The sequence below is a fragment of the Lactuca serriola genome, chromosome 9 (assembly GCF_051521515.1).
Source record: "Lactuca serriola cultivar US96UC23 chromosome 9, Lser_US96UC23_V15, whole genome shotgun sequence".
NCBI classification, from domain to species: Eukaryota; Viridiplantae; Streptophyta; class Magnoliopsida; order Asterales; family Asteraceae; genus Lactuca; species Lactuca serriola.
Window position 1 is genome coordinate 18,751,443 of NC_136416.1, and position 27,182 is coordinate 18,778,624.

Sequence of the window (27,182 nt, forward strand, 5' to 3'; positions counted from 1 at the left end):
CGATGGACTTCGTGCCTATTCCTTAGGACAATCCTTAAGAATGAATGAAGGAATGATAGATGATTCTTAGGGTAGAACCTTAAGAATAAAGAAGATAATGGGGATGGGAAACTAGGTTAATTATTTGATGATTAAACATAATAATTATATTATTATGGGTTGAAACCCCTATGTACTCACTAGGTTTCCCAACCCAACCCACTCAGTTTATTTGAATCACAAGTATCGTTGCGAAGATACATTACACTAAGAGATTAAAGGAGATGTAAATCATTAGTGTAAATGAATGTAAGGTCTGTTTATGCATATGTTTATGTATTGACGATGACATCCTGATGTTTTAAATAAAAATACAATTCTTTGGAAATGATTTGATAATACCTTTATCATGTTTTCTGGGAACAAATTCCGCAATATTATTCTTTAAAATGGATACTCTGATTTTTTAATAAGCATATATAAAATTTTTAAAATGACCGTGAATTTGGGGATGTTACAATAAAGTCCCTCATTGCGAGCAAGATGAAGGAGGGTGAGTTTGTTAGTAGGCAAGTTAAGAGAATGCAATGATACGTGGACAGTCTAATCAAACTCAACGCGAATTTTGATGAAGAGTTGGTGTGACATCCCCTAATTTCTCGGCCAGAAAAGACCGATTTAGTTTATGCTTTTTAAAATAAAATCAGAGAAATCTTTTTAAAAGATGTTGCGGAATTGGTCCCCAAAAAAACATGATAAAAGTTTATCAAAACCTTTCTTTAAGAAATGTATAGTTTCATTTCATATCAAAACCTCGGGGTCATGTTCCGATACAGATCAAAAGCATATACAAGACATTATAATCCTTTCAACAATTATTTACAACTACTGGCCTATAATCCAAAAATCTCTCATCGTCCTCCGATTATGCTCGGGGTCCACTACCTGTAACATAAAAACTGAGTGGGTCAGGCTTGGGAGCCTGGTGAGCATATAGGGTTTTCAACCCACAATAATAATATACTTATTAAGTTCACCAATCAACAATAACCCTGATTACCCATTCCCGTTGTCCTCATTTTACGTCCCTAAACACCTATCATAAAGGACCTAGTGTAAGGAATATCATCGGGATGAACACTACTGCTAAGGGGTCTCCTCAGCCATACATGTCCTAAAGGCAACCATGAGGGGGATGAAGTACGCCAATGAACATTTAATTCATCAACACCTACAAGTTGCGAACCAACTAGTGTTCCACTGGACTGTCTAGAAAGGTCCGTGGTCGTCATCTATACTCCGCTAGATGACAACAACAACAACAAGAACAACAACAATATCGAGGCCTCTCACCATTTTAACACACATCAACTATTTCATCTACCCATGTTCTACCCAACATATTTTGTAGATAAAATACATATACAGTTTAAAACTTGTATAAAACATTTATTCAACAGTCACCTCAAATAAAAACTTAATATAATTACACATAGCATGTATTTTATAGAAAATACTTCATATCTAGGTGTAAGATGAAAGTGACTACACACTCACATGATTTGATGATAATCGGGCAGCAATTTGTTGCTTAAAACGAACGTTTCTAATAAAACCGGAAGTTTTATTGAGAAACCGGGCTCTGCAAAGGTCGGGCTTCGAAACCGAAAAGATAAATTTTCCGGGCTTCTCGGGCGCTTCGGGGGATGTTAATATGAAAGAAATATGAGATTTAGGGTGAAAAGTGGCAAATTTACAAAGTTACCCGGGAAGGCTCGCAGCCTTCTATTTATAGGGTGGAGCTTCTGATCGGACGGCTGAGAAGCCTCCAGGCGGCGAAGATCCGAAGGCTCGCAGAGATGGCTTGCACATGGTTTGCACATGCGACGGGCTCGCTGTCAGTCTGTGATTGGACCGAGGTCTAAGTTCGAAGTAGGCGCATCTGTGGCATGCAGCGAGGGTTCGGACATGTGCTAAGAGGGTACGTGTCGCACGACTATTGGACCGCTTTAGATATGGTCAGGAGCTCGGATGACTCAGAAACTCAAATGACTCAGCATCATTTTTGGACACCTGGCGCGTTTTGAGCGAGGGTGACGTGGCAAAAACGTGACTATGCGAATTTTCTCGGTTTTTGTGCAAAAACTTCTAAAATCCATAACTTTCGCATACGAGCTCCGTTTTTGACGTTCTTTATATGCAAGTGTAGGTAAAATTACACTCTACAACTTTTGTTTAGACTTCGTCAGCTAATTTTGACTTTAGTTTTTATATTATTATTTTTAACTGACCGGGACAGGAAATCCGTTAAAAATTCATAACTTCTTCATCCGACGTCCGTTTTCGTCAGACTTTTTACCGTTGTGCTACTAATGACGAGACCTCCAATTCTCGTTTAGGTTGTGTCAGCTAAATATCACTCGATCTAAAATTCGAGTTTTTAGCTGTCTACTGCTAAGCTGAAAGTTCGAAAAATCATAACTTCCTCATACGAAGTCAGATTTGGGCGTTCTTTTTATCGAACTTCTCGGTTTAACGAATACTACGACTTTCGTTTAGATCACTAAGGCTAAAAAGTAGTTTATCAAAAACTCACTTTTTATGACATTCAGCATCGTGCCGGTTTTGTCGTGAAACTTCGACATGTCATAACTTCATCGTTATAACTCGGATTTTGGTATTCTTTATATCCCCGAAATCCTTGTTTCGACCACTACAACTTTATGTAAAGATATCGAGCTTATCTCACACATTAATTTTAACGCTTATTTTTATTCTTAATTAATTAAGCCCTAGTAACTAAGCATAAAACACATAAAACACATAAAACACATAGAATTCACATAATTCCTTTTTCATTTCTTCAAAATGATTTACAAAGGTTAACCTAAAATATCACCTTAATATTAATGTCTAGGCTAGAAACACGAGTGTTACAATTCTCTCCCCCTTAGGATGATTCCGTCCCCGGAATCACATATCACCAAACAATTGCGGGTAGCGACTCATCATGTCACTATCCGTTTCCCATGTGAGATTTGGTCCATTCATATGTTTCCAGCGCACAAGCACTAAATCAACCATCTTGCATCGCAACTTCATAGTCTTACGGTCAACGATTGCCTCAGGTTCTTCAATCAACCTCTTGTTTTCATCCAACCTTAACTCAGAAATCGGAATTATGTCGGGCACATCTCCCGTGAACTTTCTCAAATAGCACACATGAAAGGTGTTATGAATACCCTCCAGTTCTTCCGGTAATTCTAGCTTGTAAGCTTGATTCCCGATCTTCTGAAGAACTTTGAACGGTCCAATAAACCTTGGACTCTACTTTCCCCTTTTAACAAATCTTATAAGTCCCTTCCATGGCGAGACTTTAAGTAAAACCGAATCTCCAACTTCAAAGGTTATCGGTTGTCTTTTCTTGTCAGCATAACTCTTTTGTCGATATTGAGCAGCTAACATCCTTTCCCTCATCACTTTCAACTTTTCAGCAGTCTCATGGACTATTTCAGGTCCCATAAACTGCTTTTCCCCAGCTTCCAGCCAACATGATGGCGTTCGACACTTTTCCCCATACAAAGCGTGATAAGGTGCCATCTTAATGCTTGAGTGGAAACTATTATTATAGGATATTTCTAGTAGAGGTAAGTGTTCATTCCAGTTACCATGGAATTCTAGGGTACATGCTCTCAGCATATCCTCCAATGTTTGAATCGTTCGTTCGCTCTGACCATTGGTTTGCGGATGGTAAGCTGTACTCAAACACAACTTGGTACCCAATTCCTCTTGTAGACTCCTCCAAAACCTTGAGGTAAAACGAATGTCACGATCAGATACAATCGTTAATAGAACACCGTGAAGCCTCACAATTTCCTTCATGTAAGAATTCGCAAGTTTATCCATAGACCATTTCTCTTTGGCTGCTATGAAATGCGCACTCTTAGTGAAGCGATCAACGACCACCCAAATCATGTCGTGACCGTTCCTTGTTCGGGGCAGTTTAGTCACAAAATCCATGGTAATATCTTCCCATTTACCCATGGGTACAGGCAAAGGTTCTAAACTCCCATATGGTTTCTGATGTTGTGCCTTAACCCTAGCACAAGTTACACACTCGGCCACATATTTAGCAACATCGAGCTTCATCGTCGGCCACCAGTAATAGGGTTTTAGATCCCTATACATTTCGTACTGCCGGGATGAATCGAGTACATGGACTTGTGAGCTTCTTCCATCAGAAGATCTCTTACTCCTCCCGTCTTAGGTACCCAAATCCTATCTTGGAATACCTTCAACCCTTGGTTGTTTGTACCGAATACTAACATTTTTCCCAAACGTTCTTCCTTTCGGTCATTTTTCTCTAAAGCTTCCTCTTGAGCTTTCTTTATACTTTCCACAATTTTCGAGACAACTTCAATTCTCAACGCTCTTGGCCTTTTCTTTTCAAGGTTTACCTTCTGACTAAGAGCATCAGCAACAACATTTGCTTTACCAGGGTGGTAAAGTATCTCACAGTCGTAGTCCTTGAGTAACTCTAGCCAGCGTCGTTGCCTTATGTTGAATTCCTTCTGATTAAAGAGATATTGAACACTCTCATGATCAGTGAAAAGTTTACATTTTGTGCCATAAAGATAATGCCTCCATATCTTTAGGGCGAATACTACCGCTGCCAACTCCAAATCGTGAGTGGGGTAGTTCTTTTCATGCTCCTTCAATTGCCTTGATGCATACGCTATCACTTTATCCATTTGGGTCAAAACACAACCTAACCCAACTCCAGATGCATCGCTATAAACTACGAAGTCATCAACTCCTTCAGGCAACGAAAGCATTGGTGCTTCACACAATCTCTTCTTCGACTTCTCAGAGGCTTCCTTATGCTTCTCATTCCAAGCATAAGTAGCTCCTTTGTGGGTCAAAGCTGTTAATGGAGTAGCAATCGAAGAAAAGCTTTAGATAAACCTTCAGTAATATCCAGCTAATCCTAAAAAGCTTTGAATCTCCGTAGGACTTTTTGGTTGTTCCCACTTCATCACATCTTCAATCTTTGCTGGGTCAACCATTATTCCTTCTTGGTTAACCACGTGACCTAAAAATTGGACTTCTTGAATCAAAAATTCACATTTGGAGAACTTTTCATACAACTTCTCCTTCTTTAATACCTCTAACACTTCTCTCAAGTGTTTGCCATGCTCCTCCTAGCTTTTCGAGTAAATCAGAATGTCATCTATGAACACTATCACGGATTTATCTAGGAATGGTTTACAAACCCTATTCATCAAATCCATGAAAGCTGCTGGGGCATTGGTTAATCCGAATGACATAACCAAAAATTCATAGTGTCCATATCTTGTTCTGAACGCAGTCTTTTCGATATCCTGCTCTCTCACCTTTAGTTGATGGTACCCTGACCTAAGGTCGATCTTCGAGAAATAGCTCGAACCTTGCAACTGGTCGAACAGGTCATCGATTCTCGGCAACGGGTACTTGTTCTTTATCGTCGCTTTGTTCATCTCTCTGTAATCGATGCACATTCTCATGCTCTCGTCTTTATTCTTTACAAATAATGCAGGGGCTCCCCAAGGTGATGAACTAGGTCGAATGAAACCTTTGTCCAATAACTCCTGAAGTTGTGTCATAAGTTCTTTCATCTCTGTTGGTGCTAATCGATATGGTGCTTTTGCTATCGGCGTCGTTCTTGGTAACAAGTCGATATGAAATTCTACTTGTCGATCAGGGGGCAATCCGGGAAGATCTTCGGGAAAGACTTCTAGATAATCACACACAACCGAAATATTTTGCACCTCCTTCTCGACCTTCTTAGCATCGATCACGAACGCTAGATATGATGTACATCCCTTGGCCAAAAACTTTCTGGCTTTCATTAGGGAAATGATTCCAGAATTTACTCTGCGTTTGTCTCCATACACCATAAACGACTCCTTCCCTGGCAGTTTTACTTTTACTATCTTCTTTCTAAATAATATTTCTGCATCATTGGCGCTAAGCCAATCCATACCTAGAACTATGTCGAAACCATTTAACACGATTGGCAATAATTCCTCGTGGAACTTATTCCCATCTAAGTCAATGATGATGTTTTTCATTCGATGGCTAACAGGTACAAACTTGCCGCTAGCAATCTCAACTATTATAGCATTAACTAGTCTATCTATAGGCAAAGCTAGTTTTCTACCAATTTCATGCGAAATAAAGGAATTATTGGCTCCAGAATCAAACAAAATTTGGGCAGGAAAATTGTTTACGAGAAAGGTACCTGACGCGACATCGGCTTCTTCTTTCGCAGCTTTGAGTTTCATCTGAAAGGCTTTCGCCTTAAACTTTGGTGGAAGATTGGGTTTTCCTGCGTCCTTATTCTTCGGGCAGTCCCTCAAAATATGCCCTTCTTCATTGCACCCAAAACATACATTCTTATTGAAGGTGCATTCATTGGTATAATGCCCAGGCTTTCCACATTTGTAACAAGTGACTTCCACGCTGCACTTCCCAGCATGTTTCTTCTTACACTTGTCACACCACTTGGATTCGGCTCCTCCTCCAAGTTTTCTCGAACCTGTCTTCGAGAATTTGTTCTTTTTATTGGAACCTAAATTTCCTTCAAACTTTCTCTTTTCGCCAACTTCAACCTTGTTGGTGGCTCTCCCTTTTATCATATCTTCAACAGACTTGGCAGCCCATATAGCTGCCTCCAAAGTAAGTGCCTGACGTATTGGCACCGCGTACTCCCATGGAAGTCCCTTTGCGTACCTGTCAATTTTTGCCAACTCATCTGGGACAATACGCAAAGCAAACTCCATTTTGTCTGTGAAGTTATTCGTATATTCGTCAACGATCATACTCGCCTTCTTCAACGTTAGAAATTGGTTTTCCAACTGTGACATCCCCTAATTTCTCGGCCAGAAAAGAGCGATTTAATTTATGCTTTTTAAATTAAAATCAGAGAAATCTTTTTTAAAAGATGTTGCGGAATTGGTCCCCAAAACAAAACATGATAAAAGTTTATCAAAACCTTTCTTTAAGAAATGTATAGTTTCATTTCATATCAAAACCTCGGGATATCATGTTCCGATACAGATCAAAAGCATAAACAAGATATTATAATCCTTTCTTTAAGTTCACCAGTCAACAATAACCCTGATTACCCATTCCTGTTGTCCTCACTTTACGTCCCTAAACACCTATCATAAGGGACCTAGCCTAAGGAATATCATCGGGATGGACACTACTGCTAAGGGGTCTCCTCAGCCATACATTTCCTAAAGGCAACCATGAGGGGGATGGAGTACGCCAATGAACATTTAATTCATCAACACCTACAAGTTGCAAACCTGCTAGTGTTCCACTGGACGGTCTAGAAAGGTCCGTGGTCGTCATCTATACTCCGCTAGATGACAACAACAACAACAACAACATCGAGACCTCTCACCATTTTAACACACATCAACTATTTCATCTACCCATGTTCTACCAAATATATTTTGTAGATAAAATACATATACAGTTTAAAACTTGTATAAAACATTTATTCAACAGTCACCTCAAATAAACACTTAATATAATTACACATAGCACCTATTATATAGAAAATACTTCATATCTAGGTGTAAGATGCAAGTGACTACACACTCACATGATTTGATGATAATCAGGCAGCAATTCGTTGCTTAAAACGATCGTTTCTAATAAAACCAAGAGTTTTATTGAGAAACCGGGCTCTGCAAAGGTCGGGCTTCGAAACCGAAAAGATAAATTTTTCGGGCTTCTCGGGCGCTTCGTAGCGTATTCCGGGGCTTATAATCGATACCGGGGCTTCGGGGGATGTTAATATGAAAGAAATATGAGATTTAGGGTGAAAAGTGGCAAATTTACAAAGTTACCCGGGAAGGCTCGCAACCTTCTATTTATAGGTTGGAGCTTCTGATCGGATGGATGAGAAGCCTCCAGGTGGCGAAGATCCGAAGGCTCGCATAGATGGCTTGCACATGGTCTACGCATGCGAGGGGCTCACTGTCAGTCTGTGATTGGACCGAGGTCTAGGTCCGAAGTAGGGGCATCCATGGCATGCAGCGAGGGTTCGGACATGTGCTAAGAGGGTATGTGTCGCACCGCTATTGGACCGCTTCGGATATGGTCAGGAGCTCGGATGACTCAGCAGCTCGAATGAATCAGCGGCATTTTTGGACACGTGGCGCGTTTTGAGCGAGGGTGACGTGGCAAAAACGTGACTATGCAAATTTTCTCGGTTTTTGTGCAAAAACTTCTAAAATCCATAACTTTCGCATACGAGCTCCGTTTTTGACGTTCTTTATATGCACGCATAGGTAAAATTACGCTCTACAACTTTTGTTTAGACTTTGTCGGCTAATTTTGAATTTAATTTTTATATTATTATTTTTAATTGACCGGGACAGGAAATCCGTTAAAAATTCATTTCTTCATCCGACGTCCGTTTTCGTCAGAATTTTTACCGCTTTGCTACTAATGACGAGACCTTCAATTCTCGTTTAGGTTGTGTCGGCTAAAAGTCACTCGATCTAAAATTTGAGTTTTTAGCTGTCTACTGCTAAGCTGAAACTTCGAAAAATCATAACTTCCTCATCCGAAGTCATATTTGGGCGTTCTTTTTATCGAACTTCTCGGTTTAACGAATACTATGATTTTCATTTAGATCACTAAGGCTAAAAAGTAGTTTATCAAAAACTCACTTTTTACGACATTCAGCACCGTGCCGGTTTTGTCGTGAAACTTCGACAAGTCATAACTTCTTCGTTACAACTCGAATTTTTGTATTCTTTATATCCCCGAAATCCTTGTTTCGACCACTACAACTTTATGTAAAGATATAGGGCTTATCTCACACTTTAATTTTGACGCTTATTTTTATTCTTAATTAATTAAGTCCTAGTAATTAAGCATAAAACACATAAAACACATAGAATTCACATAATTCCTTTTTCATTTCTTCAAAATGAGTTACAAAGGTTAACCTAGACTATCACCTTGATATCAATGCCTAGGCTAGAAACACGAGTGTTACAAAGCATAAGTCAGAAACCTTTGAAAAGTTCAAAGAGTTTAAACATGAAGTCGATAATCAATTGGGCAGGAAGATAACCATGTCTAACAAGCCCACTAATTCGCGTTATGGGTTACAGAGGGACCGCACTTGTGGAAAGTGCAGCAAGGTCCATGAGGGTGTTTGTCAGTATTCTTCTTCTGGATGCCATAAATGTGGCAAAGAGGGGCACTTCGCGAAGGATTGTTACTAGCAGGCCCCAGTCTGGAGCACCAGGATTTGTTATCACTATGATCAGGTTGGTCATGTGAAGGTCAACTGTCCCTTGCTCACTGCAAAACTGATGCAAGCTCCTGCACTGGTGAAACGACCCAAAAATACGACCCAAAAATTTCGTTTTTCAATATAACCAAAAACCATAATCTGAGTGTCATATCATAAAACCATACGTGATGTATCCCAAACAAAATAAAAACACTGTGCGGAAAACTGTATCATACTATGTCATATCAAATCAAAAACTAAATCAACTCCCAGGATAAAAGCTGAAGCTGTGGTGTGTGCGATGCCATCATCCCGAGCTCTTCCCTCTGCTTGTGGAAGTACCTGAAACCAAAACTGAAACTGTAAGCACGAAGCTTAGTGAGCTCCCCCAAACTACCACATACCATACAATATATAAATAAAGCACATACTGGGCCTTGCCCACTGCATCAGACCGAAGTCTGGAACTAGATGCATCGGACCGAAGTTCGGAACTGACTGGGACCTTGTCCCCTGCATCGGACCAGAGTCCGGAACTAACTGCATCGGACCGAAATCCGGAACTGACTACGTCGGACCGAAGTCCGGAACTGACTGCATCGGACCGAAGTCCGGAACTGACTGATCATGGCATAGCATAAAACATAACAACTATTATAATCACATATACTGCATACTGCATCGGAACAGAGTCCGGAACACATAACACAAACATGCTTGTATCACAAAGACATCAAGCACTCTAACTAATGCATCAGACCAAAGTCCGGAACTACTGATAATTAAACGGGTCGGCATTGTGGCCGTAGACCCGTTCCTACTGGAAGGAAACTTACCTCGTGAACTGGCTGCTGTGTGTATGGCTCTGGAAGCTAACTGCTGCTGCTCCGGTATCTCCCCGGCTACAAGTCCATAAACACACTCAATCAAATACTAAACATTGCACTGGGTAAAATGACTCTTTTACCCTTGGTCAAAATCAACTCTCGGTCAAGGTCAACTCTCGGTCAAAGTCAACTCTATGTCAAAGTCAACCCACAGTTGACCTGACTCGCCGAGTTGGGCCGCCAACTCGCCGAGTCTCTAATCTCACTTCTCAATCCTCCTCGTGGCTACTCGTCGAGTATGACATCGACTCGACGAGTACCCTCTCAAACCAAGAACTCAGACAATCTTCATCCGACTCGCCGAGTCATATGAACAACTCGACGAGTTGTTCTTGAGTTTAAGAAGATTGCCTTGGACTCGCCGAGTTGTATGAACAACTCGCCGAGTCCCTCCATTACTGAGTCTACCCTCAAACTCGCTGAGTCTACTCTACTACTCACTGGACCCACTCGACACTGCTCAAAAGGAAGAAATCAGGGACTCGCGACTCGACTCGCCGAGTCGTTCTTCCGACTCGCCGAGTCACCGCCATGCAACTATTATACACTCGATTCTGCTCGAATCCAAAACATACACAAGATAGATCTGAGTCCAATAAGCTGATTTACCACGTAAAGTTTCCAACTTTACGTGTACAAACACATGAACAAGGGAATAAAGGCTAAAAGATGCTTAAAAGGGGTAGATCCAGGGTTAATATGCAAAATAGCTCCATAAAGGCAATAGATCTGGGTGTTACAACTCCTAAATAAACAGATCTAAGGATATCTTGACATAAAAGGGCTTCCATATCAACATAAGGCTTAAGAAAAGCATCAACTAGATCTAGAGGGGGTTTTAAAGCATAAAAGGGAAGGAAATCTGAAGAATACCTCAAAGAGCTCTTGCTTTCCCTTGAATCCCTGCTCCACAATCCTTCTCCTTGCTCTTTTCTTCTTCTCCTTCTTCAAGCCTTCACAATTGCACACAAATCACTTAGAATCACTCAAGAACGAATTAGGGTTTTCTCACAGCTTCTAAGGGTGAAGGAGGCGAGAATGGAGGCCATAAGGTGGCTTAAATAGTGGGCAACCCGAGGATTTAGGGTTTCTCCCAGACGGACAGACTCGCCGAGTCGCCAGCTAACACGTGCTCGAAATCCCGTCCCTACTCGGCGAGTCAGGCTATGAACTCGCCGAGTCCCTCTTGCAAAACTTCAAAATAAAGGCCAAGGAATCATCATACCGGAGATGGGTCGTTACAACTGGCTACATTGAGGATCACAAATGGACACCAGGGTAGGGCATATCCCCGATGGGTCGGGGTCATGCTTTCCAGCTTACTGCAGAGGAAGCCAGAGCGGCGGCGGACGTCGTTACTGGTATGTTCTCATTTACTACTTTGTCAGTTATTTTATGGTATGCTTATGTTTATGATTATGCTAGGGACCTTCTTAGTTAACTCCTTGCGTAATCTTGTGCTTTTTGACTCAGGTGCGAGTCAGTATTTTGTATCATAATCTTTCAGCAGGAGTTTTGATTTGACTCTTAGAGAGTTAGAGTGTCCAATGCATGTCTATCGCCAACGAAAATGGGGTTTCTGCATCGAGCATTTATCAGGATTGTGTCTTGGAGATTTTCAGGGTGCCTTATTCGATTGACTTGATCCTTATTCCTATGGAGGGTGTACTCGTGATTGTAGGGATGTACTGGTTGAGTAGGTTCGGTGCAATGATTGACTGCAAGAGGCAGCAGGTGGTAGTTTGAACCCCAAGTGGGGGAGACCTGGTTATTTATGGAGAAGGTACCATGATTGGATCAACCTTTTGTTCTGCTGCTAGGGCTCGTCGGTATCTACAACATGGGTGTATGGGTTATCTCGCATATGTAGTTAATAATCGGGTCGGGAAGGAAGTTTCAGTTTCGGATGTGCCTATAGTTAGGGAGTTCCCTAACGTGTTTCTAGGGGAATTACTCGGTGTGCATCCTGAAAGGTAGGTGGAGTTCACGATCGATCTGACCAATGGTGTGGCCCCGATTGCTAAGCCATCATATTGTTTGGCATCACCAAAGATGGATGAGTTTTCATTTCATATTTAGGAGCTGTTGGGTAAGTAGCTTATTAGGCCAAACAGTTCGTCATGGGGAGCACCGATCTTGTTCATGAAGAAGAAGGATGAGTCTTATCGTAAGTGTATTGATTACCGGGAGTTGAACAAGTTGACGGTGATGAACTGTTATCCACTTCCACGGATTGATGACCACTTCGACCAGCTGCAGGGTGCATCTTGGTTTTTCAAGATCGATTTGAGGTCAGGGTATCATCATATGAGGGTTAGAGAGGAGGACACGTAGAAGACTGTGTTCCGAACTCGTTATGGTCATTACGAGTTCGTGGTGATGCCGTTTGGGCTCACCAATGCACCGACAACATTCATGGATTGGATGTATCGAGTGTGTAGGACGATGCTTTATCATCTAGTCATTGTTTTCATTGATGATATCCTAGTTTATTCCAAGATCAGGGAGCAACATGAGGAGCACATTCGAGAGCTTTTGGGAGTTTTGAGGCGAGAATGACTATATGAGAAGTTCTCGAAGTGTGAGTTTTGGTTATGGGAGGTCCAATTCTTAGGACACCTCGTTAACCAGAATGGGATTTTGGTCGACCTGGCATAGATCAAGACGGTTATGCAGTGGGATGTTCCAAAGTCTCCCTTGGATATCATGAGTTTTCTGGGATTAGCCAGGTAATATCGGAGATTTATTCAGAATTTCTCCAATATTGTTGTACCCGTCACTTGTTTGACGAGGAAAGGCATGGATTTCCACTGGGGCCCTGAGCAGCCAACTGCATTTGAGACTCTGAGGCGAAAGTTATGTGAGGCCCCAATGTTGACCCTTCCTAAGAGTGTTGAGGATTTTATGGTATTTTCTGATGCATCCATCATCAGCCTGGGGCAGTTCTTATGCAGTGAGAGAGGTTTATTGCTTATGCTTCTCGATAGCTGAAGCCACATGATGTTCGTTATTCGACTCATGATTTGGAGTTGGGAGCAGTGATATTTTCTCTCAAGATTTGACGACATTATATGTATAGGTTCCGATGTACTTTCTACATGGATCACAATAGTTTGAGATATCTCATGGATCAACCGAATTTGAACATGAGACAACGTAGGTGGCTTGACGTGGTCAAGGATTATAACTACGAGATTCTGTATCACCTGGGAAAATCGAATGTGGTCGCTGATGCTTTGAGCCGCAAGTCGGCCAGTTGGGAGTTTATGTATGAGGATTTCTATTGTTTCACCACTTCTAGATTTGATTAAGGAGGCGCAAGCCGAGGGGGTTAAGAAGGAGCATTGGAAACAGGAGAGGATTAGGGGCGAGATTGACAGGTTTTCCATCGACAATCGTGGATTATTGACTCGGTGTTGTCGGGTTTGGGTACTGAATTTTGGTGGGATCAGACAAACTGTGCTGGAGTAGGCACACAAGTCCAGATTTTCGATACACCCTGGAGCCACCAAGATGTATCGGGATTTGCGACTTAGCTATTGGTGACCGTGTATGAAGAGGGAGATAACTTGGTATGTTGAAAGGTGCTTGACATGTCGGATGGTTAAGGCCGAGCACCAAAGGTCACATGGCGAGCTTCAGCCTTTGGAGGTTCCCATGTGGAAATGACAGTAAATCACTATGGACTTTATCATAAAGTTACCTCGAACGACTAAGGGGTTTGATGCGATTTGGGTGATAGTGGACTTTTTGACAAAGAGTGCCCATTTCTTGGCAATACGTGAGAGCTCATCGGCCGATAAATCGGTCGATGTTTATGTGCGTGAGATTGTCACTCGGCATGTTGTTCCGATTTCTATTATATCAAATCAGGATGGTTGGTTCACTTCACGGTTATGACAGAGATTCCATGAGGAACTGGGTACGAGACAACACTATAGCAGTACTTATCATTCGCAAACTGAAAGTCAGAGTGAACGGACCATTCAAACACTTAAGGACATGTTGCGAGCCTGTGTGATTAATTTCAGTGGGAGTTGGGATTCCTACCATCCCTTAGTTGAGTTTTCATACAACAACAACTATACTCCAGTATCGATGCACCGCCATTCGAGCTTTTTTATAGGAGGAAATGTCGTACCCCAGTCGGCTGGGGTGAGGTTAGTCACAGGGTTATAGGAAGGACCAAATTATTCCTTCAGACACCAGAGCTTATTCAACATATCATGCAGAGGTTGAAGAGGATCAGAGTCGGCATAAGAGTTATGCCAATAAATGCCGATCAGAGCTGGAGTTCCAGGTCGACGATATGGTTCTACTGAAGGTATCACCATGGAAGGGTGTAATATGTTTCAAGAAGAGGGGGAAGTTGGGGCCCCAGTCTATTGGTCCATTTCGAGTGATTTCCAGGGTTGATAGGGTAGCTTACTGGTTTTATTTGCTTGAGGAGCTTAGTAAGATCCACAACACCTTCCATGTCTCCCAGCTTCGAAAGTGTGTAACTAATGATTCAATAGTTGTTCCTTTAGATGATATCTAATGATCGCCTGAATTATGTTGAGATTCCAGTGGCTATTTTGGAATGCCTTGCTTAACAAGGTGGTATCTTTGGTCAAGGTCCATTGGCAACATTAGAAGGGTTTTGAATAGACTTGGGAACCCGAGGCAGAGATACGGGAGCATTACCCTGAATTGTTCACAACAAAGGACTTCAAGGATGAACTCTAATTCAAGTGGGGGAGAATTGTAACATCTCGATTTTCAGGTATTTCACATTTTGACCCTTGGTATGAGTATCGTTTACAAATTTGGTTTCGCATGTCATTTTTGTAATTTTTGGGAGTTGCTTGTGTACACTGGGCGTACCCAAGCGTACGCTGGGAGTACTTGGCATGGACCTAAAAACCAAATATTTAGTGTTTGTGTACTATTTATTCATCCTCAACTCTCAAGGATCCCTTCATTCATTAGCCTCCAACCTCATATTCAACCCTTACAAACCTTAATCCATTTTATAGCATCTTTGAGCCTTGAGTGTGTATTTTGGTGATTTTGAAGGAGGAAGAAGGAAGAGGAGACCATCTTAGAAGAGTGAAGCCCCTTAGATACATAAACACATCATCATTTGACACCACTTGGAGGTAAAAAGCTCTTATATTGATGAAGTTTTGCTTAGATCTTGATTAGCCATGGATTGTGTTCATTTTGGTCCCGTAAACATGACGTATTTGAGTATGAGTTACTCTAATTCATTTGAGCTGTCTTTCAGTTATTTTGGAGTGTTTAGAGCCATAAAAATGTAATCATGGTCCTTAGTTTTCCCCCATGCATGGACTAGGATGTCTTAATGAGTTAAGAAGTTATGGTTTTTGGTTTTAAGCACCTATTAGCCATTCAATATCATAAAGTTGGAAATTTTATGATTAAGGACATCATTTGAGGACTAGATCTGAATTTTGGACAAAAGAGCTTAAGGTATCAAACACTTATTAGAAATAGAGGGTGGCTAACGCGCATGTTGGGCGTACCAGAAGGTACGCTGCGCGTATATGGTCAACATCCCGATTTTTGGTCAAGCTTTGAGTATGCTGAGCGTACAAGTTAAATACGTTGGGCGTACTCAGTTGAGTCAACTTGGTTGACTTTTGAATTTCAACCTTGACCATATTTTGACATGTTGAGAAGAAGAAGAAGAAGAAGAAGAAGGTCGAAGCAAAGAGGTCTGAGAAGAAAGGAACGGTGGGTGGGGAATGTAAACGGCCTGTTAAATGGTTGGTGACATGCTGTAAGAGGTAGAAATTGGGTAAAAAGAAAAACTGAACCAATTTTATGGTCTGTTATTAACGCACCAAAAACTGGACATGCCACAAAATCAAACACGTGGTATGAAATTGTGAGCTTTTATCTCAATAATCTTTGTTTTATTGATTTACTAGTTGTGAGACTTGTATATTATACAGATTGAGTAAAAGAAAATGTTAAATGGAAAGTTTATTTGAATTTGAAATTTAAAAAGAGTGAAAAATATGAGAAAAAGAAACATGCAAAAAAAAAATATATGTGTTTAGTTGTCATACCCTTGTACTAAACGAGTTAATTATAACAAAATATTAAATACAAAGTTAAAAATTATAAATTTATTTGAAATTGAAATCGTAATTTCAAATTTTAAATTAATTGTCATTATAATACGTTTAAGTTATAGAAACTAAATTGTTGATATATTAGAAAATGAAAATTGAAATAAATAACAAGGCAAAATTTTTCAAAATTATGATGAGAAAAGAATATATATTTATTTATTAAATATAGATATAGATTCTGTTTTTTACGGAGGGGTAGACTTTTTAACGACCAGCGAGCCGCAACAGAGTAAATTAGGTTGAAAAAAGCTACGAAAAATGTTTTCGAAGGTACGTTCGATCAATTCGACTCCCTCGTGTTTCTCCGTGGTAATCTCATTGATTTCCATTTTCTCGTTTGGTTTGTGATCAATCAATTATAAGGTTTTATATGAATCTGTAATTACAGATTAGGGTTTATCGCACGCGTAGGACTAAGTTTGTTTTTCATGTATTTATAAAACTGATCATGTGATTGTTTCTTTTGATCGTTTCAGAATTGGTATGGTTTTCTTTTCGTTTCGATTCTTGGTTTGAGTTTTTCTATAAATAGTTATCGTTTTGTTGACATTGATGTAACACTAATTTTTAACGTTATTGGTTATAAATGTTACAATGCATATGTGATTTATGTTGATAATACTGTTCTGTTTATTTAAGGAGGTTGTATGTTTGTATTTCTTTTTCTTTCTTTTTTAACATTGAACTAGGGATTGTTCAGATTTGATAATTGTGGCAGAGGAAGAAAATCAAATTGAGATGAAGGAAGAGGTGAAGGATGAAGCTGCAGATGTAAGCATACATTGATGTTTCCTTCTTCTTTCTTTTGTTTAGGTCTGTGTTGGATTGTATTGTGAAGAATTACCGACTTATATTGCCTTCATGTCTATTTCTGGTTGATGTGTTTTGATGTTGCTTAGTTAAAGAAATAATGCATTTGTGATTCATAAATATTGGTTTTGATTCTTATGGCCGGAAGATATGATTTGAAGCCTGTGCTACTTCATTACACGTCATAATGCATACATGCTTTTTTATTGGTTGATGAGTCTGCTTATGCACTTGCTAAAAGCTGAGGTAAAATCCCTGGTAAACTTATAGAAACATATAATGTTATCCATTTTGCCTATAGAATAACAATGTAGACAGTTTATGATTTGCTTATAAGATGTACATATTTTGCTTTATCACTCGAGCTAATATGGAACTTCCAACAATCTTTTAGTAACTTTTGTATCGTGAAATTTTATTTATTTAGAAAGGCAGGAACATAATTTTTCACCAAATGAGGTAAAAACTCATTTCCATGCTATAACAGTATTGGTATGTAGTAGCATTACATTACAAATTACTTGGTGGATGCACCTCCTCTTATTTCACTATATATATAGTAGTTTTATAAAACCAACAGTCGGCTTATTAAATAAAACAAGTTTTCTAGTTCTAGTATAATAGGAGGGCCAAAAGGGCAAAAACGGAAAATGATGATGCAGTTGCAATCACGGAGCCACTGGCACTGGTCAAACTTGTCCCATTAAAACCATGAGTGCACCCAATGTTGATGGTGTCATTTAGGTTGTTGATAGTGGCTTTGTTTCGAAACACGTAATTTTGTTTAACGTACTTAACACATTTAAGAAGTTGTTGAGTGTGTTGTGCACAACCTCCTTCACAAAATGCTTGTGTCTCATTTGCACTTATGTTCAACCATCCGCCTACATGGAGTGTGAACTTTCCCGGGCAATCCGAAGATACCTGCACAACCACCAATTATCTCCTTTACTTTTTCTTAGATATAATACTGGTTTTGACTTAATGACATTATAATGGGTTAAGCTTTTAACATGAAGATGGACACTTATCCATAACAGTTTCTTTTTTACTTAATATCGACATAATGACTTGATGGGTTAAGCCAAAAAACACAACTTAAATACATTAACCCATTATCTATTTGTCCTTCCTTTTTCCTCCCAGCTTCCAACGTTAAAATTGATGAATGTTGTGAAATTGGTTTTTTAGAATGTTAAGGTAAAATGGTAATTTAGTCTATGGATCATTCATTTAAAAAAAAAAAAGGCCTTGTGTATATGATATTTTATTTATATTAGACATCATTATCCATTGGGCCGTTTTATATTTACAAAACTTAAAAGGAAAGAAAGAAAAGAAACAAAATTGGTTTTTTGGAATGTATCCATTCGGCCGTTTTATATTTACAAAACTGAAAAGGAAATAAAGAAAAGAAACAAAATTGGTTTTTTGGAAATTTGATCTACTTCAAATGGTTTGTTCATTTAAAAAAATGGCCTTGTCCATACGATATTTTTTCTCGATTAGACATCACTATCTGAACATGTTTTACATTTACAAAACTTAAAAAGAAATAAAGAAAAGAAACACCACCTTATTTATTCGACTTGGGTTGTATTTTATCTTTATCTAAGCAAATAATATAATTAAATTTTTTGTTAAAAAGGTGAGTGGGCGTGGTGTTTAAAGCTGTCTAAAATGCGTACAACTTCCTATAAATTGATGTATTGAAAAAAAAAATTAAAAAATATATGAAAGAAATAGAAAACTTACATTGAGTAGGCAATAGTATGCACTTAGATCTTGTATAAAAGGTGCAAGATTAACGTTGTAAGTGGGGTTCGTTGTATCTGAAAAAAGAACACCCTTAGCAATCAACGCCGTGTATTTCATCATGCAAACTATCAAAATTTGAAAGCAAACAACTTACTAATCTTGAAGGAACTTGAAATCCCAAAGAAACCCAATAAAGACAATCCGAAAAGCATAAGCATTCGAGAATTTTTCATTTTGATTTGGTGGACAAAACATAAAATTTTGCTATTAATTTATACTTGAAAGAAAGACTATAGACATGAACGATCGTTGAACCAATTTTATCACTAAAAACAATGGGATAACAAAAGTATATCCCATTACATTTGACATAAACAAGAATTAGCTTTCAAAATATTCCATAATGTTCTTTTTGAGATTGTATACCATCAGCAAATCGTTATATGCATTAGATAGTTGTTAAGTGGATTTAGGTATACTTATCCATTAAGTTGGATATACATGTTTATACAATTGTCTTTATTTTGTAAGGTAAAATATATGTAAAATGTACTAACCATTTAATTTATCATAGAATGATCATGTGTCAATAGTGGAAGGATACCAACTACAAGCCTTGTTTTGAGATATTATGTATATTAAACTTGAAGGTGAAAATTTAAAACTTAGGAAACATTAAATCAATCTCATTCTGATTCAAAGGAACCAATAGCTCGACAAATTTTGATAAATGATGTTTTGGCAAAAGAAAATTGCAATAGAAAAATACAATAATGTGAATAGACTTTATAACAACTGGTGTATTTCAGCTAAAACCATTGGCCTCAACAAATTGAGAGGATAATGTGCACATGTGTTGCTTTGATCCATATTATGAATCGAATTAAGCTTTTAAATATTTTGAAATGATTTTTCAAACTAAGAGGTGTATGATGAAATTTGTACTACCAAAATATAAAAAAGTAAACCTAGTAAAAGTTTGCTACCTTAATTCTTTTTAGGAATTATGATTTTTTTTATCATGGAAGTTTCAATATTGTCAATCATTTGGTCATTAAAGTTTTAATCGCGCTGATTAAGTCCTTAAAGTTTTAATTGTCACTGTTTAGCCACTTGAGCAGTTTTCCGGTTGCCACTTGCCACGTAGTTGCGATGATGCACCTATGTGTTCTAAATAAAGTGTTTTGATGAACTAGCGAAATTACTTAAACGTCATGATCATTTGCTCCGTTTCTTTTATTTCCTACTCAACTTGATGCACACAAGTGTTTGATGAAGAGAAGGGATAAATAGCCAAATACTAGTGTGGATTGCCTCACAACACTCAAAAAATGATTTCACAATTGTATATTAGTAGGAGTAGGGATAAATATCTGGAGAAGCTTCAAGTCCTGTTCATTGTAATCAGCGAGCTTCATCAAAGGGTGGTGATGAAGGACACATTGTTTGACAAACAGAGGGCTTTTGTGAAGGAAGTGAAGTTTGTGTTTTGTTTATTATCTTTTTGGCAAGGACATGGTTGTGTTAAACTTGTAAGTTGTTTTGCTTTGGATCTTTTTGAAGAATGGACTTAACAGGGATGTGTAGTATTTTCTTTTGAATCGTTGGTAATATAATAAATACTTTATCATTCTTGTTATGCTTCAACTTTCGATTGACTTAAACAACTTGACTTGACATAAACAAATTCAACATAAAAAGTACCTAGAAATTGGTTCTTGAAACTTATTTGTCTTTTGATTTCTAATGGATAGAAGGAAAAATCAAATACAATAGGGATCAATGTTCTATCTTTGCTTAGAAGAGTAAGTCATATGAAGGCTTTCTTGAACCAAAGGAGAGGAGACGATGAAACGTTCTTGAAGAAGAGGAGATGAGATGAGAGAAAAAGAGACAAATACAACACGAGAGAAGATAGAGGGTTTTATTTTGCTTCTAGACGCCACATCAATGCCAAGTCGAGTCGTAACACGTAGTTAAATAGTGATAAAATTGAAAGTTTAGAGACTTAATTAGTATGATTATAACTTTAGTAACAATTTTAAAACTTTCATAAAACTCAAATTTAATTACATTAAATCCCAAAAAAGATAAGTGGGTGGGTTAAGTTTATCTACAACATTTTAGCAAGCATGCAAATGCAATTTATGTTATCGAAAAAAATGGATAATCATTGAGCAAAATGTGGTGGCCTCAACACGATTCCACACAAACACTTTTGGTTTATTTTAATTTAGATTTGATAATCAAAACTCAAAAGGGTTTCTTGCTCCTGAGATGTCGATGCTAATCATGCCTCCCTTCACCTTTACGTTTCATTTTCATGGTTCAACTTGATTTCTCTGCAATTTAAGGGACCTTGTAGCCGTATATAATATATTTTTTCGATTCAAACATAAAAATGATTGTTCCTTTTAGACACCTGAATGACCAAAATGTCAAACCGGGGAACAACAAAACGATTCTTGATTCGAGAAATGGATCGAAGCATCAAACAAATGTTGAAGCTGGTTGAAGAAGAAGGAGATTCTTTCGCCAAGAAAGCTGAAATCTATTGCCAAAAGAGACCAAAACTCCAATCTCATGTCGAAGACTTTTACCGAATGTTCAAATCATTGGTCGAGCGTTACAATGAAGCCAAAGCCGAGTTGAGGAGGAGCCGTCCACCGGAACTCCGATCCCGAAACTCAGGCAACTTCGATGTGTTTTCCGAACCACCTTCCGCCATGACGTCTCCTGATCGCAGATTATCTCGCCGCTTATCAGAGATTCCAAATTTTGATTACTTTGGAAACAAAGGATATGAAACTTCAACATTGGATTCCGAGTCGGACTCAGATGATTCCCTTTTTCATAGTTATTCGAGTTCATCAAATTACAGGCGATTGCGTAATAAGATCGTTGAATTGGAGACTGAGCTTAAGAAGGTTCAGATGGAACATGAAGAGAGTCGATCAAACTCTGAAATTACGTATTATGAGGAAGAATTACGGATCGCCAAGGAAAAGATTCGATCGTTAGAAGAAGAGATCGATCAATTGAGGATCAAACTCCATAGATACGAATCGATGGAACCCCTTTCAGATGAATCCATGGATGATTTTGAAACTCCACGGGTAAACGATCGTCTGGCCGACGAAACATTGGAGCAAGAAGTTAAACGATTCAGGCGTGAACTCGACTCCAATGCTCGTTTCCAAAATCATCATGAATCCGATAAAAAACAGCACAGCTCTGAACTTGATGGTGAGAAACTGAAACTATCTGAAGAAAACTTGCAGCTTCAAGAACAGGTTAGGAAACTATCAAAACAAAAAAAGCTAGATGAGAACATCAAAGAATGGGAACGATGCAGACGTTTAGAAGAGCATCTGGAAAGGATTAGAATTCGGAACAACGAAATGGAAGATGAAATCGAGCAGTTAAAGATGGACAGAGAAGGGATTGTCTCTAGGATTTCTGAACTTGAAGAAGAAACGAGTTTGAAAGATGATCAAATAGATGAAATGAACGATCGTCTTGAAAAACTACATTTGGAAATCCAAAAGTCGATGAATTCTGTAGAGGAGTTGAGGCATCGAAGTCGAGAATTAAAGAAAGTGATTGAGAAGCAACAGGAGATGATCGAAGAAGGAGCTGAGGAAAAACGACAGGCTGTAAGGCAACTGTGCTATACAATGGAACATTATCGAAATGCGTATCAAATGCTTCGACAAGATCTTTTGGAACAAAAGAAACCAGTTATGGCGTCACAAGGTGACATTGTTAGTATATAGAATTATTTTCTTTTATTCAAATATTAACATAGTATAATTTTTTTTCTGATATTTTTAGGAGGATATATCACTTCAGTTGCATAAATGTTGTATTCAATACAAGAGAATAAAAAGTAGTCGAATTTACACATACGTCTTCAAACTGTTACACTTGTAGAGTTGTAGTTTAAAAAAAGGTCATTTTATATATATATATATATATATATATATATATATATATATATATATATATATATATATATATATATATATATATATATATATATATATATTATCCACTCTTAGCAACAGTAAAGTTCCTAGGGGTTGGCAAAATGGGTCCCTTATTTATGTATATATGTTAAAAAAATGTCCATTCTATGTTTTGGGTCTTTTTTGTTATTGTTTGTATTTTTGCTTCACACTTGTTGTCTTAATGTTTTTCCTTTGATTCCACCATCTTTGCTCTCCAATCGGATGCTTACACAATTGTTTCCACCGCCTTCTCTCATTCTACTATGATAATATATGTCTTATCTCCACCTTCTCCACCGCCACGATCTCCAATTCCTCCATATCGGCACCGGTGGAAGAACTCGCTTCAAAGCTTCGCCGTTTGGCTTATCGATGCACCACCACTAGTAATTGAGTGGTTTCCTTCAATCTTACAGTTAATGGAGGTCATTGCATCAAGAACAACGCCGACTGGTATATATATAATTATACTTTCTGATATCAATTCTCTTCAATCAAAGTAATCGAACGTGTCATTGATTTAGGGTTTTTGTAACTTCTTTGTAGGTTGGAGATTTCAAGCTACAGAATGGCTTCACAGTTTCATGGGTGAATTACGAAGGTCGGTTCTAAAGGTACAAATTATACTACTTATTATACAACTAACTACTTTGTTGTTCTACACTCTTTCTAGATTATTGATTCATTTCTTATTTCTGATTTCTGTATATGATATGAGGACTTTATTATTCCTATTGAGTACCTGTATTGTTCTATTATAAGATTTTTTTTACTTGTGCAGGAAACCTAAACTTGTATTGAAGAGTAGTTTCAAAGCATTTTTATTGTATAAAATTAGGAAGATAAAACATTTAAGGTTTTATATTTGTGAATGAGATTCAGGTTCCAATCAAGTTTGTTTCTTGAAACAAGTTGAATAACTATTGGTTGTTTTTTTAATGGTGTAAACAATAGTGAAGATGATGTTCATAAGAGTAGTAGTTATAATATATTCCATCCCATTTCATATTAATAAATATATTTTTGTTACGCTTTGTGAAGATGGTGATACAGAAACAGCCCATCAAAAATTGATTCGTAGGATTTTCTGCAGTTGACTTGTGGAAAATGAAAATGAGCAGGTTCTCCTTCACAATATAACGTCCAGGTAGATTTATTCCACAACAAGATTACTAAAACGACAGTGAATTAATTTTGTTACACACCTTATTGCTTTCAAGTGTTAATTATCTATGCTTTTATTTTATAATCTTTGCTTGTTAAGTGGTAATTAATTGTTTTTTAAACTACAGGTAGTAACTTAAACAAAATTAAAATTGTAATCTAATGAGTCAAGTGATGATAAAATTAATTTAATATATTAACTAAGAATTTGATGATCCTTTTAATTGGGAAATGTTAAGTATATGTTACCTTTAAAATAAGGATTTAATACACAAATGTTGGTATATTATATTCACCACTAATTAAAAAGTTAAAGAATAAAAATGAATATAAACTAAAATGGAAATATTAAAAAAGTTGGAAACGATTATAAGATTTTTATTAGTAGTTTTAATATATGTAACCAAACATCACTTCATCCATTAATCTACACTTTATAGCGGATATTAACACATTATAACTAACCTTTTGTGGGTAAAAGGGCTTTTAAGAACAATCTTTTTATTATTTCAACTCGAGCTTCTTAAGAAGCATTTGAGAGTACATGGTAAGAAATAAAGAACTTATTTTGTAATGATTAAGAAGGAATTTTACTAAAACCTATAATATAATCTAAATAAAGTAAAAAACTAAACGTAAAGAATGTACCTACTGTAGATTTCAAAACTAACAGTGTTCATGCATTCTAAATTGTTTTAAGTAATTCGTCAATTATAACCACTGATTGAATCTTTAAATCATAAAGAAAGACAAAAAAAAGTTACCTGATGGTTGACAATTGCAGCAATTAATTGCGGAAAGGAAAAAAAAAAGCACGATTGTGTTGAGAGTGATTGTAATTCTTTTGATTTTTCTTTTTCAGAAACCTTACTACATTGCCATCAGGCGTGTTCTCCATTTTTAGGAGTCAAATGCCCTAAATAGCAATTTAGTTTCCATTTATACCTATTTTTTCCTTTTATTTTTGCAATTTCTTTTAATTTCTTTACCAAAAAACCAAAATACATTCGCCACTTTCGGCTTAGGCAGAATATTCCTTCACATGTTAAAAATCATTCTTACCTTTCACCAACATTCTAATATTCATGGATGTTTCATTTTTGTGTTAACCTTACCTAGTCAACCATTGTCGTTACAAATAAATAGATTGAAGTTTACTTGGATCCTTCTCTTTTGTGTTTATTGAAGCTTATTCTAAAAAAATAGACACGTAAAATGCTTTTAATCTGTTTACCATGATACACTTTAGTAATATTTATAAAATGGATAACATATGTTTGCAGAGAACGATGCTAATAGTACGACACCATGCTTTTTTTTCCAGGTTTTGTCGTAGTGAATCATCTTCCTACCGTTTATGGTTATCAAAATGAAAGTACATTGACCTTTCACTGTACCAGATGACAAAAAATTTAAAATATGTTGCCTTTTTCATGAAAACCAACATACCAGGTAACACAAAATACATAGTGCTATTTTTTAACTTGCTTGATTTATAATTTCACGAAACAGCCGATCATGAAGCTTTTTTAAATGAACTGTTGGTGCTTGTTATGAGATAAGTACATCAAGTGTAGATGATTTAAATGCACCAAAAACATTCATTTATATGTATTATATATGTGAAACATCTGACTTTGGTGATTGTTTGTGTATATGAGATTGATCTAAAATATCATTACTATTTAAATGCACCAAACATGTAGATGTGTTGACCAAATATAGAATTTTTACTGTTATGAGCAATTTTAGGCTTTTCATGCTCATCGTTGCTTTAACAACCAAAAATTTGCCATTTTTCTGAGCTTTGTTGATATTGATACATTCAAATTTGTTCGTTGGCTTTTGCAGATCACAATTTGATACGAAGATCACTCCCTTATTTCAATAAGATGGAAACCAGAAGGAATTCAAATTTTGGAAAATTATACTATAGGAATGGGCACACATGTTTTTTGTTGTATTATTACTGTTGGAGTTGGAATCACCATACATCAAATTGACTTAAATATTGTTGATTCAAGTACAATTAAGTTTTGAAATAGATAAAACTAATCCTAACTAGGAAGAATCCCCCGCTTTGCAGGGGCCGGAAGGTATTCCATAGCCTCCCAATTCCTAGTATATTCAAAAGATGCATATATGTATCTACCTTCAAAACACACCAATCACTTAATAAACATACACGTTAACCTATCTATATATCTATTTACTTATTCCTTCATATTAGGGTAAATTGCATATATACAACATGACAGATTTTTATTGTTTTTTTGTTTTATTGGCTTTGGCTTTGGATGCATTCACTGTGGATAAAGCATACAACCTGCAAAAGAGTGTAGTTTCATTAAATAATTCCATAGTCTATGCATAAAATTTTCACATCAGTTCTTCAAAGTTCATGCATAAAATTTTCTGTTCACATAGTCGACACTTGATTGCTAAAATTTGAAAAGAAAGGAAACTAATACGTTGGAAGTCAAAAATCATATTCATAATTAATAGGCATTCAAAATGTTGGTGTACATGTAATAATAAAACTGATAAACTAATATACATGAACTCAAAAATTAAAGGAGCACTGGTTTTTTATCTCAAATTATTAGTCCATACAAGTCAAACAAAGCACGTCCAACACCGGCCCATTAGCAGGAAGTGCTTCAAGGGAGAACCAACAATAGAAATTTAAAATTGCACAAGAAAGAGAATAGACAGTATACTCTCAAGTGCACCATTAAACAAACCAAAAGCAAACATACTCAAAATTTAGATACTGATAGTTTGATGGTTGAACACAAGTAATTATAAAAAAGTTAACAGTATCTGCCATTCATTAACGTGTTAAGGAGATTCTACATTGACAAAAAAATGGTTTCTATTGTAGGAGTTTAATCATTGTTGCCCTTATGAAGCGCATAAAAAAATATGACCAAATTATGATCTTATGAGTTATAAAGAACATTAATTTTAGTAAAACTTTGTACGATTATGTCAAAGATGAAAGTTCATATATATATATATATATATATATATATATATATATATATATATATATATATATATATATGACTTATATTTGGATGATCAAGTTATGCTACACTAGCACTTCTTGTGTAAAATTTGCCCC

The 27,182-nt window shown here is 37.2% G+C and overlaps 2 long non-coding RNA genes across 3 annotated transcripts; both read left to right on the forward strand.

Moving 5' to 3' along the window:
* Positions 1 to 16,501: 16,501 nt before the first annotated feature.
* Positions 16,502 to 17,301, forward strand: LOC145074400 (uncharacterized). Its single transcript, XR_013691831.1, has 2 exons — positions 16,502 to 16,583; positions 17,014 to 17,301. It is a non-coding gene; the product is annotated as an uncharacterized LOC145074400 (long non-coding RNA).
* Positions 17,302 to 22,948: 5,647 nt separating this feature from the next.
* On the forward strand, positions 22,949 to 26,064 carry LOC145074571 (uncharacterized). 2 transcript variants are annotated; one of them, XR_013691916.1, is made up of 5 exons: positions 22,949 to 23,344; positions 23,438 to 23,505; positions 23,933 to 24,038; positions 25,380 to 25,507; positions 25,907 to 26,064. It is a non-coding gene; the product is annotated as an uncharacterized LOC145074571 (long non-coding RNA). The 2 variants fall into 2 exon arrangements; XR_013691917.1 differs by lacking the exons at positions 23,933 to 24,038; positions 25,380 to 25,507; positions 25,907 to 26,064 and adding an exon at positions 23,673 to 23,920.
* The last annotated feature ends 1,118 nt before the right edge of the window (positions 26,065 to 27,182 follow it).